The following is a 17,533-nucleotide window of genomic DNA, read 5'->3' as shown; positions in this document are numbered from 1 at the left end:
ATCTTCCGCAGATGTCGGATCAATTTTCGATACGAGAATTGAAGACGTTCTGCTCACTTTGCTCTGCATCAAGAATCAGCTGTCCCACCCAGTGAGTTAAAGCGCACGCCAAAAGTTCGAATTTCGAGCCAGCCAGGAGTCGAACCTGAAATCTCCTGATTCGTAATCAGACGCGTTATCCATTGCGCCACTGCCACAGCTGGGTGCATGCATTTTGCTATTCCTTGTTGAGCCTCTGTGGCGCATTCGGCGGGATTCATTCACATTGGGTTTCCTTTGAGAAGCTGAGCTCACACAGCAGGGAACCAATACGTTCCCGAGACAATCAAGACGTTTTCTAAAAGCTTGTCTATGTGTGGATATTCACTTACTTCTATTGACTTATTCCAGTAGATTCAGGCAGCTCTCTGTATGTTTCATTTTATACAGTTCAACAACATCAGACTGTGTAACCTCTCTTCCCCCTCCACCATCTGCTTCTTCCCCCTCCACCATCTGTATCCATCATCTTATTTTAATTCCTTGCATTGATATGTTTTACCCTCAGCATTGCCCCCCTCCCCCAGCCCATACCATCCTACTTGAGCAATCTGATCCCTGTCGCCAACTGTTCGCTGACACACTGCTTACTTTCTGCGATTAACACATTCTGATCTCTTGAGGCGCCACTATCAGCACCTTGATTAGCCTCATTTACATTCCCTTTTTCTTTCTGTCCGAGACATTTTCGTCATTTTCCACCTATTGCTGACCACTCTATCGAGGCCCAATAGGGCACGCCAACCCCGCCCCATCCACATTAGTCTGAATCTGACCCCATTTCCAGTTCTCCAGCTTTGACAAAGAGTCACCCAGGCCCGGAACGACCGCTGCCATCTCGCTCCACAGAGGCTGTCAGTCCTGCTGAGATTGTCCAGTATGTTCTGTTTTTGTTTCAGAATGAAGCATCCGCAGTAAGTTGCATTTGTCGTTCATTTAAACATGTTTGAGATGGTGAATAAGTATGTTTATCTGCATTTGTAAATGCATGAAATTCTGTTGTGGATGAACTAGCTCCGAATATCCAAAATAAGAAGGTCATTTTCTTCTCATTGCCTGTCGAAAATTCAGTGCTTGTGACTTAATGTGGAATTTATTTTAGTGGCTCATGAGAGACTTATCCTCATAATCCTCGAACATACGAGATGGGGGAACAAAAGTACTTCGTGCAAACATTACTCACACAACATGAGAAGCACTTGATGTTTCTACCCGGCATGGCCTCGGGGACCTTTCGCATGTTAGGGGAATGTGCTAACCACTACACGACAGAAACCGCTGGCGGTGCAGTAATCAATGGACTTGTGCAATGTTAAACCTCACTGTGTTGCTGCAGATTCTCATGGTTCGTCTGAGAGGCCATGTCACTTATTACAAGAAGACAGCCGTTTCTTTAAAACCGATGTCTCAACTTATAAAACAATCAGGAATCGAACTTTACAGACCTGAAGAAAAGTTATGTTTTGCTTCAAGGGGAAGTTAAACTGAGAAGGCAGGGCTTTCGAAAATAACCACAACCAGACGGGTGCATGCATTTTGCTATTCCTCGGTGATGAAGACCAGTTACGAGATTGCGGCAATAGTCAGCAACAGACTAAACTGGAAGTACGAGATGTTTCTGCCCGGTTTCGAACCGGTGACTTTTCGCGTGTAAAGCGAATGTGATAACCACTACACTACAGAAACAGCTGGCAATCAACGGACGTGTACAATGTGCAACCTCACTGTGTTGCTGCAGATTCGCATGGTGAGGCTGAGAGGCCAGGCCACTTATTACAAGACGACTGCTGTTTCTTTCAAAAACAGATGTTTCAACATATAAAACCACGAGATGTAGAAATTAGATCGAACTTAACATGATCTGCGTTAACTTCACAGGGACGTGACCCATCTAATCCACAGAGCCAAAGTGGAGAATTGAACTGACTGGAGAGCTGCATCTTAACGCTGACCTCCCGGACCTCGGCCTCCTGAAATGTTCCAAAGAAGCTCAACAAACACTCGAGGAACAGCAGCGCATCTTTCCACTGGGCTGAATACAGCTTTCACACTCATAGTGTGTGCAACCGACTCACACTGTAAATGCTGCCCCCATTCTGTGTGTACTACCATCGCAGATTTGGGTTTGAATCTTGTTTCCACTTCGTCTTTGTATCCGGGCGGTAGTTGCTGAGAGCTGGCACAGACACAGCGGCTGGAATGGCCTCATACTGTGGTGTAATCATTCTTTCATTCGATGCTCACCTCACTCTGTGGCCAGGGAACCCTCGGCCTTTTCTCATTTAATCTCTCCTGACTTGCACCCTGTCAGAGCGCTTTCCTGTTATTCTGTTTGCTCCCACCGGGATTTGACTTGGTTAAAACGTCCGACATTTCTAACCCGTCCCGGTTTTAATGAAAAGTGATGGTGAAAGACGAGCTGTGTTGTCCTGTCGACAAATCCCGCCTGACTCGCTGAGTTGTTCCAGTATCTTCCGCAGATGTCGGATCAACTTTCGATACGAGAATTGAAGACGTTCTGCTCACTTTGCTCTGCATCAAGAATCAGCTGTCCCACCCAGTGAGTTAAAGCGCACGCCAGAAGTTCGAATTCCGAGCCAGCCAGGAGTCGAACCTGGAATCTCCTGATTCGTAGTGAGACGCGTTATCCATTGCGCCACTGGCCCAGCCGGGTGCATGCATTTTGCTATTCCTTGTTGAGCCTCTGTGGCGCATTCGGCGGGATTCATTCACATTGGGTTTCCTTTGAGAAGCTGAGCTCACACAGCAGGGAACCAATACGTTCCCGAGACAATCAAGACATTTTCTAAAAGCTTGTCTATGTGTGGATATTCACTTACTTCTATTGACTTATTCCAGTAGATTCAGGCAGCTCTCTGTATGTTTCATTTTATTCAGTTCAACAACATCAGACTGTGTAACCTCTCTTCCCCCTCCACCATCTGCTTCTTCCCCCTCCACCATCTGTATCCATCATCTTATTTTAATTCCTTGCATTGATATGTTTTACCCTCAGCATTGCCCCCCTCCCCCAGCCCATACCTTCCTACTTGAGCAATCTGATCCCTGTCGCCAATTGTTCGCTGACACACTGCTTACTTTCTGCGATTAACACATTCTGATCTCTTGAGGCGCCACTATCAGCACCTTGATTAGCCTCATTTACATTCCCTTTTTCTTTCTGTCCGAGACATTTTCGTCATTTTCCACCTATTGCTGACCACTCTATCGAGGCCCAATAGGGCACGCCAACCCCGCCCCATCCACATTAGTCTGAATCTGACCCCATTTCCAGTTCTCCAGCTTTGACAAAGAGTCACCCAGGCCCGGAACGACCGCTGCCATCTCGCTCCACAGAGGCTGTCAGTCCTGCTGAGATTGTCCAGTATGTTCTGTTTTTGTTTCAGAATGAAGCATCCGCAGTAAGTTGCATTTGTCGTTCATTTAGACATGTTTGAGATGGTGAATAAGTATGTTTATCTGCATTAGTAAATGCATGAAATTCTGTTGTGGATGAACTAGCTCCGAATATCCAAAATAAGAAGGTCATTTTCTTCTCATTGCCTGTCGAAAATTCAGTGCTTGTGACTTAATGTGGAATTTATTTTAGTGGCTCATGAGAGACTTATCCTCATAATCCTCGAACATACGAGATGGGGGAACAAAAGTACTTTGTGCAAACATTACTCACACAACATGAGAAGCACTTGATGTTTCTACCCGGCATGGCCTCGGGGACCTTTCGCATGTTAGGGGAATGTGCTAACCACTACACGACAGAAACCGCTGGCGGTGCAGTAATCAATGGACTTGTGCAATGTTAAACCTCACTGTGTTGCTGCAGATTCTCATGGTTCGTCTGAGAGGCCATGTCACTTATTACAAGAAGACAGCCGTTTCTTTAAAACCGATGTCTCAACTTATAAAACAATCAGGAATCGAACTTTACAGACCTGAAGAAAAGTTATGCTTTGCTTCAAGGGGAAGTTAAACTGAGAAGGCAGGGCTTTCGAAAATAACCACAACCAGACGGGTGCATGCATTTTGCTATTCCTCGGTGATGAAGACCAGTTACGAGATTGCGGCAATAGTCAGCAACAGACTAAACTGGAAGTACGAGATGTTTCTGCCCGGTTTCGAACCGGTGACTTTTCGCGTGTAAAGCGAATGTGATAACCACTACACTACAGAAACAGCTGGCAATCAACGGACGTGTACAATGTGCAACCTCACTGTGTTGCTGCAGATTCGCATGGTGAGGCTGAGAGGCCAGGCCACTTATTACAAGACGACTGCTGTTTCTTTCAAAAACAGATGTTTCAACATATAAAACCACGAGATGTAGAAATTAGATCGAACTTAACATGATCTGCGTTAACTTCACAGGGACGTGACCCATCTAATCCACAGAGCCAAAGTGGAGAATTGAACTGACTGGAGAGCTGCATCTTAACGCTGACCTCCCGGACCTCGGCCTCCTGAAATGTTCCAAAGAAGCTCAACAAACACTCGAGGAACAGCAGCGCATCTTTCCACTGGGCTGAATACAGCTTTCACACTCATAGTGTGTGCAACCGACTCACACTGTAAATGCTGCCCCCATTCTGTGTGTACTACCATCGCAGATTTGGGTTTGAATCTTGTTTCCACTTCGTCTTTGTATCCGGGCGGTAGTTGCTGAGAGCTGGCACAGACACAGCGGCTGGAATGGCCTCATACTGTGGTGTAATCATTCTTTCATTCGATGCTCACCTCACTCTGTGGCCAGGGAACCCTCGGCCTTTTCTCATTTAATCTCTCCTGACTTGCACCCTGTCAGAGCGCTTTCCTGTTATTCTGTTTGCTCCCACCGGGATTTGACTTGGTTAAAACGTCCGACATTTCTAACCCGTCCCGGTTTTAATGAAAAGTGATGGTGAAAGACGAGCTGTGTTGTCCTGTCGACAAATCCCGCCTGACTCGCTGAGTTGTTCCAGTATCTTCCGCAGATGTCGGATCAACTTTCGATACGAGAATTGAAGACGTTCTGCTCACTTTGCTCTGCATCAAGAATCAGCTGTCCCACCCAGTGAGTTAAAGCGCACGCCAGAAGTTCGAATTCCGAGCCAGCCAGGAGTCGAACCTGGAATCTCCTGATTCGTAGTGAGACGCGTTATCCATTGCGCCACTGGCCCAGCCGGGTGCATGCATTTTGCTATTCCTTGTTGAGCCTCTGTGGCGCATTCGGCGGGATTCATTCACATTGGGATTCCTTTGAGAAGCTGAGCTCACACAGCAGGGAACCAATACGTTCCCGAGACAATCAAGACATTTTCTAAAAGCTTGTCTATGTGTGGATATTCACTTACTTATATTGACTTATTCCAGTAGATTCAGGCAGCTCTCTGTATGTTTCATTTTATTCAGTTCAACAACATCAGACTGTGTAACCTCTCTTCCCCCTCCACCATCTGCTTCTTCCCCCTCCACCATCTGTATCCATCATCTTATTTTAATTCCTTGCATTGATATGTTTTACCCTCAGCATTGCCCCCCTCCCCCAGCCCATACCTTCCTACTTGAGCAATCTGATCCCTGTCGCCAATTGTTCGCTGACACACTGCTTACTTTCTGCGATTAACACATTCTGATCTCTTGAGGCGCCACTATCAGCACCTTGATTAGCCTCATTTACATTCCCTTTTTCTTTCTGTCCGAGACATTTTCGTCATTTTCCACCTATTGCTGACCACTCTATCGAGGCCCAATAGGGCACGCCAACCCCGCCCCATCCACATTAGTCTGAATCTGACCCCATTTCCAGTTCTCCAGCTTTGACAAAGAGTCACCCAGGCCCGGAACGACCGCTGCCATCTCGCTCCACAGAGGCTGTCAGTCCTGCTGAGATTGTCCAGTATGTTCTGTTTTTGTTTCAGAATGAAGCATCCGCAGTAAGTTGCATTTGTCGTTCATTTAGACATGTTTGAGATGGTGAATAAGTATGTTTATCTGCATTTGTAAATGCATGAAATTCTGTTGTGGATGAACTAGCTCCGAATATCCAAAATAAGAAGGTCCTTTTCTTCTCATTGCCTGTCGAAAATTCAGTGCTTGTGACTTAATGTGGAATTTATTTTAGTGGCTCATGGGAGACTAATCCTCATGATCCTCGAACATACGAGATGGGGGAACAAAAGTACTTTGTGCAAACATTACTCACACAACATGAGAAACACTTGATGTATCTACCCGGTATGGCCTCGGGGACCTTTCGCATGTTAGGGGAATGTGCTAACCACTACACGACAGAAACCGCTGGCGGTGCAGTAATCAATGGACTTGTGCAATGTTCAACCTCACTGTGTTGCTGCAGATTCTCATGGTTCGTCTGAGAGGCCATGTCACTTATTACAAGAAGACAGCCGTTTCTTTAAAACCGATGTCTCAACTTATAAAACAATCAGGAATCGAACTTTACAGACCTGAAGATAAGTTATGTTTTGCTTGAAGTGGAAGTTAAATTGAGAAAGCAGGGCTTTCGTAAATAACCACAATCAGACGGGTGCATGCATTTTGCTATTCCTCGTTGATGAAGACCAGTTACGAGATTGCGGCAATAGTCAGCAACAGACTAAACTGGAAGTACGAGATGTTTCTGCCCGGTTTCGAACTTTTCGCGTGTTAGGCGAATGTGATACCCACTACACTACAGAAACAGCTGGCAATCAACGGACGTGTACAATGTGCAACCTCACTGTGTTGCTGCAGATTCGCATGGTGAAGCTGAGAGGCCAGGCCACTTATTACAAGACGACTGCTGTTTCTTTCAAAAACAGATGTTTCAACATATAAAACCACGAGATGTAGAAATTAGATCGAACTTAACATGATCTGCGTTAACTTCACAGGGACGTGACCCATCTAATCCACAGAGCCAAAGTGGAGAATTGAACTGACTGGAGAGCTGCATCTTAACGCTGACCTCCCGGACCTCGCCCTCCTGAAATGTTCCAAAGAAGCTCAACAAACACTCGAGGAACAGCAGCGCATCTTTCCACTGGGCTCAATACAGCTTTCACACTCATAGTGTGTGCAACAGTCTCACACTGTAAATGCTGCCCCCATTCTGTGTGTCCTTCCATCGCAGATTTGGGTTTGAATCTTGTTTCCACTTCTTCTTTGTATCCGGGCGGTAGTTGTTGAGAGCTGGCACAGACACAGCGGCTGGAATGGCCTCATACTGTGGTGTAATTATTCTCTCATTCGATGCTCACCTCACTCCGTGGCCAGGAAACGCTAGACCTTTTCTCATTTAATCTCTCCTGACTTGCACCCTGTCAGAGCGCTTTCCTGTTGTTCTGTTTGCTCCCACCAGGATTTGACTTGGTTAAAACGTCCGACATTTCTAACCCGTCCCGGTTTTAATGAAAGGTGATGGTGAAAGACAAGCTTTGTTGTCCTGTCGACAAATTCCGCCTGACTCGCTGAGTTGTTCCAGTATTTTCCGCAGATGTTAGATCGACTTTCGATGGCAATAACAGCGTGCTTCTGTTACTTTCCCGGGGCTCGTTGGTCTAGGGGTATGACATTCACTTACCTCTATTGACTAATTCCAGTTGATTCAGGCAGCCCTCTGTATGTTTCATTTTATTCAGTTCAACAGCATCAGACTGTGTAATCTCTCTTCTCCCTCCACCATCTGTTTATTTCCATCAAGTTATTTTCATTCCTTCCATTGGTATGTTTTACCCTCAGCATTGCGCCCCTCCCCCCAGCCCATACCATCCTACTTGAGCAACCCTGTCGCCAATTGTTCGCTGACACACTGCTTACTTTGTTCTGCTATTAACACATTCTGATCTCTTGAGGCGCCACTATCAGCAACTTTGTTAGCCTTGATTAGCCTCATTTACATTCCCTTTTTCTTTCTGTCCGAGACATTTTCGTCATTTTCCACCTATTGCTGACCACTCTATCGAGGCCCAATAGGGCACGCCAACCCCGCCCCATCCATATTTGTCTGAATCTGACCCCATTTCCAGTTCTGCAGCTTTCACAAAGAGTCACCCAGGCCAGGAACGACCGCTGCCATCTCGCTCCACAGAGGCCGTCAGTCCTGCTGAGATTGTCCAGTATGTTCTGTTTTTGTTTCAGAATGAAGCATCCGCAGTAAGTTGCATTTGTCGTTCATTTAGACATGTTTCAGATGGTGAATAAGTATGTTTATCTGCATTTGTAAATGCATGAAATTCTGTTGTGGATGAACTAGCTCCGAATATCCAAAATAAGAAGGTTATTTTCTTCTCATTGCCTGTCGAAAGTTCAGTGCTTGTGACTTAATGTGGAATTTATTTTAGTGGCTCATGAGAGACTAATCCTCATAATCCTCGAACATACGAGATGGGGAACACAAGTACTTTGTGCAAACATTCCTCACACAACATGAGAAGCACTTGATGTTTCTACCCGGTATGGCCCCGGGGACCTTTCGCATGTTAGGGGAATGTGCTAACCACTACACTACAGAAACCGCTGGCGGTGCAGTAATCAATGGACTTGTGCAATGTTCAACCTCACTGTGTTGCTGCAGATTCTCATGGTTCGTCTGAGAGGCCATGTCACTTATTACAAGAAGACAGCCGTTTCTTTAAAACCGATGTCTCAACTTATAAAACAATCAGGAATCGAACTTTTCAGACCTGAAGATAAGTTATGTTTTGCTTGAAGTGGAAGTTAAATTGAGAAAGCAGGGCTTTCGTAAATAACCACAGCCAGACGGGTGCATGCATTTTGCTATTCCTCGTTGATGAAGACCAGTTACGAGATTGCGGCAATAGTCAGCAACAGACTAAACTGGAAATACGAGATGTTTCTGCCCGGTTTCGAACCGGGGACTTTTCGCGTGCTAGGCGAATGTGATAACCACTACACTACAGAAACAGCTGGCAATCAACGGACGTGTACAATGTGCAACCTCACTGTGTTGCTGCAGATTCGCATGGTGAGGCTGAGAGGCTAGGCCACTTATTACAAGACGACTGCTGTTTCTTTCAAAAACAGATGTTTCAACATATAAAACCACGAGATGTAGAAATTAGATCGAACTTAACATGATCTGCGTTAACTTCACAGGGACGTGACCCATCTAATCCACAGAGCCAAAGTGGAGAATTGAACTGACTGGAGAGCTGCATCTTAACGCTGACCTTCCGGACCTCGGCCTCCTGAAATGTTCCAAAGAAGCTCAACAAACACTCGAGGAACAGCAGCGCATCTTTCCACTGGGCTCAATACAGCTTTCACACTCATAGTGTGTGCAACCGTCTCACACTGTAAATGCTGCCCCCATTCTGTGTGTACTACCATCGCAGATTTGGGTTTGAATCTTGTTTCCACTTCGTCTTTGTATCCGGGCGGTAGTTGTTGAGAGCTGGCACAGACACAGCGGCTGGAATGGCCTCATACTGTGGTGTAATTATTCTCTCATTCGATGCTCACCTCACTCTGTGGCCAGGGAACCCTAGGCCTTTTCTCATTTAATCTCTCCTGACTTGCACCCTGTCAGAGCGCTTTCCTGTTGTTCTGTTTGCTCCCACCAGGATTTGGCTTGGTTAAAACGTCCGACATTTCTAACCCGTCCCGGTTTTAATGAAAAGTGATGGTGAAAGACGAGCTGTGTTGTCCTGTCGACAAATCCCGCCTGACTCGCTGAGTTGTTCCAGTATCTTCCGCAGATGTCGGATCAACTTTCGATACGAGAATTGAAGACGTTCTGCTCACTTTGCTCTGCATCAAGAATCAGCTGTCCCACCCAGTGAGTTAAAGCGCACGCCAAAAGTTCATATTTCGAGCCAGCCAGGAGTCCAACCTGAAATCTCCTGATTCGTAGTCAGACGCGTTATCCATTGCGCCACTGCCACAGCTGGGTGCATGCATTTTGCTATTCCTTGTTGAGCCTCTGTGGCGCATTCGGCGGGATTCATTCACATTGGGTTTCCTTTGAGAAGCTGAGCTCACACAGCAGGGAACCAATACGTTCCCGAGACAATCAAGACATTTTCTAAAAGCTTGTCTATGTGTGGATATTCACTTACTTCTATTGACTTATTCCAGTAGATTCAGGCAGCTCTCTGTATGTTTCATTTTATTCAGTTCAACAACATCAGACTGTGTAACCTCTCTTCCCCCTCCACCATCTGCTTCTTCCCCCTCCACCATCTGTATCCATCATCTTATTTTAATTCCTTGCATTGATATGTTTTACCCTCAGCATTGCCCCCCTCCCCCAGCCCATACCATCCTACTTGAGCAATCTGATCCCTGTCGCCAATTGTTCGCTGACACACTGCTTACTTTCTGCGATTAACACATTCTGATCTCTTGAGGCGCCACTATCAGCACCTTGATTAGCCTCATTTACATTCCCTTTTTCTTTCTGTCCGAGACAATTCGTCATTTTCCACCTATTGCTGACCACTCTATCGAGGCCCAATAGGGCACGCCAACCCCGCCCCATCCACATTAGTCTGAATCTGACCCCATTTCCAGTTCTCCAGCTTTGACAAAGAGTCACCCAGGCCCGGAACGACCGCTGCCATCTCGCTCCACAGAGGCTGTCAGTCCTGCTGAGATTGTCCAGTATGTTCTGTTTTTGTTTCAGAATGAAGCATCCGCAGTAAGTTGCATTTGTCGTTCATTTAGACATGTTTGAGATGGTGAATAAGTATGTTTATCTGCATTTGTAAATGCATGAAATTCTGTTGTGGATGAACTAGCTCCGAATATCCAAAATAAGAAGGTCATTTTCTTCTCATTGCCTGTCGAAAATTCAGTGCTTGTGACTTAATGTGGAATTTATTTTAGTGGCTCATGAGAGACTTATCCTCATAATCCTCGAACATACGAGATGGGGGAACAAAAGTACTTTGTGCAAACATTACTCACACAACATGAGAAGCACTTGATGTTTCTACCCGGCATGGCCTCGGGGACCTTTCGCATGTTAGGGGAATGTGCTAACCACTACACGACAGAAACCGCTGGCGGTGCAGTAATCAATGGACTTGTGCAATGTTAAACCTCACTGTGTTGCTGCAGATTCTCATGGTTCGTCTGAGAGGCCATGTCACTTATTACAAGAAGACAGCCGTTTCTTTAAAACCGATGTCTCAACTTATAAAACAATCAGGAATCGAACTTTACAGACCTGAAGAAAAGTTATGTTTTGCTTCAAGGGGAAGTTAAATTGAGAAGGCAGGGCTTTCGAAAATAACCACAACCATACTGGTGCATGCATTTTGCTATTCCTCGGTGATGAAGACCAGTTACGAGATTGCGGCAATAGTCAGCAACAGACGAAACTGGAAGTACGAGATGTTTCTGCCCGGTTTCGAACCGGTGACCTTTCGCGTGTAAGGCGAATGTGATAACCACTACACTACAGAAACAGCTGGCAACCAACGGACGTGTACAATGTGCAACCTCACTGTGTTGCTGCAGATTCGCATGGTGAGGCTGAGAGGCCAGGCCACTTATTACAAGACGACTGCTGTTTCTTTCAAAAACAGATGTTTCAACATATAAAACCACGAGATGTAGAAATTAGATCGAACATGATCTGCGTTAACTTCACAGGGACGTGACCCATCTAATCCACAGAGCCAAAGTGGAGAATTGAACTGACTGGAGAGCTGCATCTTAACGCTGACCTCCCGGACCTCGGCCTCCTGAAATGTTCCAAAGAAGCTCAACAAACACTCGAGGAACAGCAGCGCATCTTTCCACTGGGCTCAATACAGCTTTCACACTCATAGTGTGTGCAACCGTCTCACACTGTAAATGCTGCCCCCATTCTGTGTGTACTACCATCGCAGATTTGGGTTTGAATCTTGTTTCCACTTCGTCTTTGTATCCGGGCGGTAGTTGCTGAGAGCTGGCACAGACACAGCGGCTGGAATGGCCTCATACTGTGGTGTAATCATTCTCTCATTCGATGCTCACCTCACTCTGTGGCCAGGGAACCCTAGGCCTTTTCTCATTTAATCTCTCCTGACTTGCACCCTGTCAGAGCGCTTTCCTGTTATTCTGTTTGCTCCCACCGGGATTTGACTTGGTTAAAACGTCCGACATTTCTAACCCGTCCCGGTTTTAATGAAAAGTGATGGTGAAAGACGAGCTGTGTTGTCCTGTCGACAAATCCCGCCTGACTCGCTGAGTTGTTCCAGTATCTTCCGCAGATGTCGGATCAACTTTCGATACGAGAATTGAAGACGTTCTGCTCACTTTGCACTGCATCAAGAATCAGCTGTCCCACCCAGTGAGTGAAAGCGCACGCCAAAAGTTCGAATTCCGAGCCAGCCAGGAGTGGAACCTGGAATCTCATGATTCGTAATCAGACTCGTTATCCATTGCGCCACTGGCCCAGCCGGGTGCATGCATTTTGCTATTCCTTGTTGAGCCTCTGTGGCGCATTCGGCGGGATTCATTCACATTGGGTTTCCTTTGAGAAGCTGAGCTCACACAGCAGGGAACCAATACGTTCCCGAGACAATCAAGACATTTTCTAAAAGCTTGTCTATGTGTGGATATTCACTTACTTCTATTGACTTATTCCAGTAGATTCAGGCAGCTCTCTGTATGTTTCATTTTATTCAGTTCAACAACATCAGACTGTGTAACCTCTCTTCCCCCTCCACCATCTGCTTCTTCCCTCTCCACCATCTGTATCCATCATCTTATTTTAATTCCTTGCATTGATATGTTTTACCGTCAGCATTGCCCCCCTCCCCCAGCCCATACCATCCTACTGGAGCAATCTGATCCCTGTCGCCAATTGTTCGCTGACACACTGCTTACTTTCTGCGATTAACACATTCTGATCTCTTGAGGCGCCACTATCAGCACCTTGATTAGCCTCATTTACATTCCCTTTTTCTTTCTGTCCGAGACATTTTCGTCATTTTCCACCTATTGCTGACCACTCTATCGAGGCCCAATAGGGCACGCCAACCCCGCCCCATCCACATTAGTCTGAATCTGACCCCATTTCCAGTTCTCCAGCTTTGACAAAGAGTCACCCAGGCCCGGAACGAACGCTGCCATCTCGCTCCACAGAGGCTGTCAGTCCTGCTGAGATTGTCCAGTATGTTCTGTTTTTGTTTCAGAATGAAGCATCCGCCGTAAGTTGCATTTGTCGTTCATTTAGACATGTTTGAGATGGTGAATAAGTATGTTTATCTGCATTTGTAAATGCATGAAATTCTGTTGTGGATGAACTAGCTCCGAATATCCAAAATAAGAAGGTCATTTTCTTCTCATTGCCTGTCGAAAATTCAGTGCTTGTGACTTAATGTGGAATTTATTTTAGTGGCTCATGAGAGACTAATCCTCATAATCCTCGAACATACGAGATGGGGGAACAAAAGTACTTTGTGCAAACATTACTCACACAACATGAGAAGCACTTGATGTTTCTACCCGGTATGGCCTCGGGGACCTTTCGCATGTTAGGGGAATGTGCTAACCACTACACTACAGAAACCGCTGGCGGTGCAGTAATCAATGGACTTGTGCAATGTTCAACCTCACTGTGTTGCTGCAGATTCTCATGGTTCGCCTGAGAGGCCATGTCACTTATTACAAGAAGACAGCCGTTTCTTTAAAACCGATGTCTCAACTTATAAAACAATCAGGAATCGAACTTTACAGACCTGAAGATAAGTTATGCTTGAAGTGGAAGTTAAATTGAGAAAGCAGGGCTTTCGAAAATAACCACAACCATACGGGTGCATGCATTTTGCTATTCCTCGTTGATGAAGACCAGTTACGAGATTGCGGCAATAGTCAGCAACAGACTAAACTGGAAGTACGAGATGTTTCTGCTCGGTTTCGAACTTTTCGCGTGTTAGGCGAATGTGATAACCACTACACTACAGAAACAGCTGGCAATCAACGGACGTGTACAATGTGCAACCTCACTGTGTTGCTGCAGATTCGCATGGTGAGGCTGAGAGGCCAGGCCACTTATTACAAGACGACTGCTGTTTCTTTCAAAAACAGATGTTTCAACATATAAAACCACGAGGTGTAGAAATTAGATCGAACTTAACATGATCTGCGTTAACTTCACAGGGACGTGACCCATCTAATCCACAGAGCCAAAGTGGAGAATTGAACTGACTGGAGAGCTGCATCTTAACGCTGACCTCCCGGACCTCGGCCTCCTGAAATGTTCCAAAGAAGCTCAACAAACACTCGAGGAACAGCAGCGCATCTTTCCACTGGGCTCAATACAGCTTTCACACTCATAGTGTGTGCAACAGTCTCACACTGTAAATGCTGCCCCCATTCTGTGTGTCCTTCCATCGCAGATTTGGGTTTGAATCTTGTTTCCACTTCTTCTTTGTATCCGGGCGGTAGTTGTTGAGAGCTGGCACAGACACAGCGGCTAGAATGGCCTCATACTGTGGTGTAATTATTCTCTCATTCGATGCTCACCTCACTCTGTGGCCAGGGAACCCTAGGCCTTTTCTCATTTAATCTCTCCTGACTTGCACCCTGTCAGACCGCTTTCCTGTTGTTCTGTTTGCTCCCACCAGGATTTGGCTTGGTTAAAACGTCCGACATTTCTAACCTTCCCCGGTTTTAATGAAAGGTGATGGTGAAAGACGAGCTTTGTTGTCCTGTCGACAAATCCCGCCTGACTCGCTGAGTTGTTCCAGTATTTTCCGCAGATGTTAGATCGACTTTCGATGGCAATAACAGCGTGCTTCTGTTACGTTCCCGGGGCTCGTTGGTCTAGGGGTATGACATTCACTTACCTCTATTGACTAATTCCAGTTGATTCAGGCAGCTCTCTGTATGTTTCATTTTATTCAGTTCAACAACATCAGACTGTGTAATCTCTCTTCTACCTCCACCATCTCTTTATTTCCATCAAGTTATTTTCATTCCTTCCATTGGTATGTTTTACCCTCAGCATTGCCCCCCTCCCCCCAGCCCATACCATCCTACTTGAGCAACCCTGTCGCCAATTGTTCGCTGACACACTGCTTACTTTGTTCTGCTATTAACACATTCTGATCTCTTGAGGCGCCACTATCAGCACCTTTGTTAGCCTTGATTAGCCTCATTTACATTCCCTTTTTCTTTCTGTCCGAGACATTTTCGTCATTTTCCACCTATTGCTGACCACTCTATCGAGGCCCAATAGGGCACGCCAACCCCGCCCCATCCACATTAGTCTGAATCTGACCCCATTTCCAGTTCTCCAGCTTTGACAAAGAGTCACCCAGGCCCGGAACGACCGCTGCCATCTCGCTCCACAGAGGCTGTCAGTCCTGGTGAGATTGTCCAGTATGTTCTGTTTTTGTTTCAGAATGAAGCATCCGCAGTAAGTTGCATTTGTCGTTTATTTAGACATGTTTGAGATGGTGAATAAGTATGTTTATCTGCATTTGTAAATGCATGAAATTCTGTTGTGGATGAACTAGCTCCGAATATCCAAAATAGGAAGGTCCTTTTCTTCTCATTGCCTGTCGAAAATTCAGTGCTTGTGACTTAATGTGGAATTTATTTTAGTGGCTCATGAGAGACTAAACCTCATAATCCTCGAACATACGAGATGGGGGAACAAAAGTACTTTGTGCAAACATTCCTCACACAACATGAGAAGCACTTGATGTTTCTACCCGGTATGGCCCCGGGGACCTTTCGCATGTTACGGGAATGTGCTAACCACTACACTACAGAAACCGCTGGCGGTGCAGTAATCAATGGACTTATGCAATGTTCAACCTCACTGTGTTGCTGCAGCTTCTCAAGGTTCGTCTGAGAGGCCATGTCACTTATGACAAGAAGACAGCCGTTTCTTTAAAACCGATGTCTCAACTTAGAAAACAATCAGGAATCGAAATTTACAGACCTGAAGAAAAGTTATGTTTTGCTTGAAGTGGAAGTTAAATTGAGAAGGCAGGGCTTTCGAAAATAACCACAACCATACGGGTGCATGCATTTTGCTATTCCTCGGTGATGAAGACCAGTTATGAGATTGCGGCTGTAGTCAGCAACAGACTAACCTGGTAGTACGAGATGTTTCTGCCCGGTTTCGAACCGGGGACCTTTCGCGTGTGAGGCGAATGTGATAACCACTACACTACAGAAACAGCTAGCAATCCACGGACGTGTACAATGTGCAACCTCACTGTGCTGCTGCAGATTCGCATGGTGAGGCTGAGAGGCTAGGCCACTTATTACAAGACGACTGCCTTTTCTCATTTAATCTCTCCTGACTTGCACCCTGTCAGAGCGCTTTCCTGTTGTTCTGTTTGCTCCCACCGGGATTTGACTTGGTTAAAACGTCCGACATTTCTAACCCGTCCCGGTTTTAATGAAAGGTGATGGTGAAAGACGAGCTTTGTTGTCCTGTCGACAAATCCCGCCTGACTCGCTGAGTTGTTCCAGTATCTTCCGCAGATGTTGGATCAACTTTCGATGGCTATAACAGCGTGCTTCTGTGCCAGTTCCGCGGCACGTTGGTCTAGGAGTATGATTCTCGCTTTGGGTGTCTCGATTGCGAAACTTGCGGGAGGTCCCGGGTTCAAATCCCGGACGAGCCCTTTGATAACGTTTTCTGTTGGTCAGGCGATATGTTTTCTTCATTTCTATGCGGCTCATTCGGCGGGATTCATTCACATTGGGTTTGCTTTGAGAAGCTGAGCTCACACAGCAGGGAACCAATAGGTTCGCGAGACAATCGCGACATTGTCTAAAAGCTTGTCTATGTGTGGACATTCACTTACCTCTATTGACTTATTCCAGTAGATTCAGGCAGCTCTCTGTATGTTTCATTTTATTCAGTTCAACAACATCAGACTGTGTAATCTCTCTTCTCCCTCCACCATCTGTTTATTTCCATCAAGTTATTTGCATTCCTTCCATTGGTATGTTTTACCCTCAGCATTGCCCCCCTCCCCCCAGCCCATACCATCCTACTTGAGCAATCTGATCCCTGTGGCCAATTGTTCGCTGACACACTGCTTACTTTGTTCTGCTATTAACACATTCTGATCTCTTGAGGCGCCACTATCAGCACCTTTGTTAGCCTTGATTAGCCTCATTTACATTCCCTTTTTCTTTCTGTCCGAGACATTTTCGTCATTTTCCACCTATTGCTGACCACTCTATCGAGGCCCAATAGGGCACGCCAACCCCGCCCCATCCACATTAGTCTGAATCTGACCCCATTTCCAGTTCTCCAGCTTTGACAAAGAGTCATCCAGGCCCGGAACGACCGCTGCCATCTCGCTCCACAGAGGCTGTCAGTCCTGCTGAGATTGTCCAGTATGTTCTGTTTTTGTTTCAGAATGAAGCATCCGCAGTAAGTTGCATTTGTCGTTTATTTAGACATGTTTGAGATGGTGAATAAGTATGTTTATCTGCATTTGTAAATGCATGAAATTCTGTTGTGGATGAACTAGCTCCGAATGTCCCAAATAAGAAGGTCCTTTTCTTCTCA

The 17,533-nt window shown here is 45.9% G+C and overlaps 7 non-coding genes across 7 annotated transcripts; all 7 read right to left on the bottom strand.

The window, feature by feature from the left end:
* Window positions 1-1,652: 1,652 nt before the first annotated feature.
* On the bottom strand, window positions 1,653-1,725 carry trnav-uac (transfer RNA valine (anticodon UAC)). Its single transcript has one exon. It is a non-coding gene; the product is annotated as a tRNA-Val (tRNA).
* Window positions 1,726-2,632: 907 nt separating this feature from the next.
* trnar-acg (transfer RNA arginine (anticodon ACG)) lies at window positions 2,633-2,705 on the bottom strand. Its single transcript has one exon. It is a non-coding gene; the product is annotated as a tRNA-Arg (tRNA).
* A 1,455-nt stretch (window positions 2,706-4,160) lies between these two features.
* On the bottom strand, window positions 4,161-4,233 carry trnav-uac (transfer RNA valine (anticodon UAC)). Its single transcript has one exon. It is a non-coding gene; the product is annotated as a tRNA-Val (tRNA).
* A 907-nt stretch (window positions 4,234-5,140) lies between these two features.
* trnar-acg (transfer RNA arginine (anticodon ACG)) lies at window positions 5,141-5,213 on the bottom strand. The gene has a single exon. It is a non-coding gene; the product is annotated as a tRNA-Arg (tRNA).
* Window positions 5,214-8,885: 3,672 nt separating this feature from the next.
* trnaa-agc (transfer RNA alanine (anticodon AGC)) lies at window positions 8,886-8,958 on the bottom strand. Its single transcript has one exon. It is a non-coding gene; the product is annotated as a tRNA-Ala (tRNA).
* Window positions 8,959-11,392: 2,434 nt separating this feature from the next.
* Window positions 11,393-11,465, bottom strand: trnav-uac (transfer RNA valine (anticodon UAC)). The gene has a single exon. It is a non-coding gene; the product is annotated as a tRNA-Val (tRNA).
* Window positions 11,466-16,108: 4,643 nt separating this feature from the next.
* On the bottom strand, window positions 16,109-16,181 carry trnav-cac (transfer RNA valine (anticodon CAC)). The gene has a single exon. It is a non-coding gene; the product is annotated as a tRNA-Val (tRNA).
* Window positions 16,182-17,533: the final 1,352 nt, after the last annotated feature.

Source organism: Scyliorhinus torazame, chromosome 5 (assembly GCF_047496885.1).
Source record: "Scyliorhinus torazame isolate Kashiwa2021f chromosome 5, sScyTor2.1, whole genome shotgun sequence".
Lineage (NCBI taxonomy): Eukaryota > Metazoa > Chordata > Chondrichthyes > Carcharhiniformes > Scyliorhinidae > Scyliorhinus > Scyliorhinus torazame.
Note: the sequence above shows the minus strand (reverse complement) of the source record. Positions and strands in the feature narration are given on the sequence as shown.